The sequence below is a fragment of the Frieseomelitta varia genome, unplaced genomic scaffold, assembly GCF_011392965.1.
Source record: "Frieseomelitta varia isolate USP_RPSP 00005682 unplaced genomic scaffold, Fvar_1.2 scaffold_258, whole genome shotgun sequence".
Lineage (NCBI taxonomy): Eukaryota > Metazoa > Arthropoda > Insecta > Hymenoptera > Apidae > Frieseomelitta > Frieseomelitta varia.
In genome coordinates this window covers 504,183-505,796 of record NW_025109988.1, presented here as the reverse complement: position 1 = coordinate 505,796, position 1,614 = coordinate 504,183, and positions in this window count along the sequence as shown.

Below are 1,614 nucleotides of genomic sequence, written 5' to 3'. Positions count from 1 at the left end.
GATATTCCAGCTTAAACATTTTTGTCGTGCTACCTCCTCGCCCATCCTACTCTCCTGATACAAAATCCGAATTTTCAGCCAGAAATCCCTCCCGTTCACGAGATATTCCAGCTTAAACATTTTTGTCGTGCCACCTCCTCGCCCACCCTATTCTCCTGATACAAAATCCGAATTTTCAACCAGAAATTCCTTCCTTTTCACGACATATTCCAGCTTCAACATTTTTGTCGTGCTACCTCCTCGCCCATCCTATTCTGCTGATACAAGATCCGAATTTTCAGCTAGAAATTCCTTCCCTTTCACGAAATATTCCAGCTTAAACATTTCTGTCGTGCCACCTTCTCGGCTATCATATTCTCCTGATACCAATTCCGAATTTTCAGCCAGAAATCCCTTCCGTTCACGAGATATTCCAGCTTCAAAATTTTTGTCGTGCCACCTCCTCGTCTGTCATATTCTCCTGATACAATATCCGAATTTTCAGCTAGAAATTCCTTCCCTTTCACGAGATATTCCAGCTTAAACATTTCTGCCACCTCCTCGCCTGTCATATTCTCCTGATACAATATCCGAATTTTCAACCAGAAATTCCTCTCCAATCACGAGATATTCCAGCTTAAACATTTTTGTCGTGCTACCTCCTCGCCCATCCTATTCTCCTGATACCAATTCCGAATTTTTGAGCCAGAAGTTCCATCCCTTTCACGAGATATTCTGGCTTAAACATTTTTGTCGTCCAATCTCCTCGCCCATCCTATTCTCCTGATACAAAATCCGAATTTTCAGCCAGAAATTCCTCCACATACACGAAAAACTCTAGCTTAAACATATTTGTCGTGCCACCTCCTCGCCTATCATATTCTCCTGATACCAATTCCGAATTTTCAGCCAGAAATCCCTCCCGTTCACGAGATATTCCACCTTAAACATTTCTGTCGTGCCACCTTCTCCGCTATCATATTCTCCTGATACCAATTCCGAATTTTCAGCCAGAAATCACTGCCGTTCACAGACTATTCCTCCTTAAACATTTTCGACGTGCCACCTCCTCGCCTATCATATTCTCCTGATACAAAATACGATTTTTCAATCAGAAATAACTTCCTATTCACGACAAATTCCACCTTAAACATTTTCGACGTGCCACCTCCTCGCGTATCATGTTCTCCTGATACCAAATCCAAACTTTTAGCCAGAAATTCCTCCACATACACGAAATATTCTAGTTTAAAAATTTTTGTCATGCTACCTCCTCGCGTATCATGTTCTCCTAATAACAGATCCGAATTTTCAGCCAGAAATTGCTTCGCGTATACAAAACATTCCAGCTCAAAAATTTTTTCTAAAATCTATGTATGAGAAGAATCGCTCAACAGCGGGATTTGTCGTGCCACCTCCTCGCGTATCATATTCTCCTGATACAGAAGTTTTAGGAAAAATCTTTATACTGGAATATCTTGTGAACGGGAAGGAATTTCTGACAGAAAATTCGGATACTGTATCAGGACAATATGATAGGCGAGGAGGTAGCATGACAAAAATGTTGAAGCTGGAATATCTCGTGATTGGTGAGGAATTTCTGGTTGAAAATTCGGATATTGTATCAGGAGAATA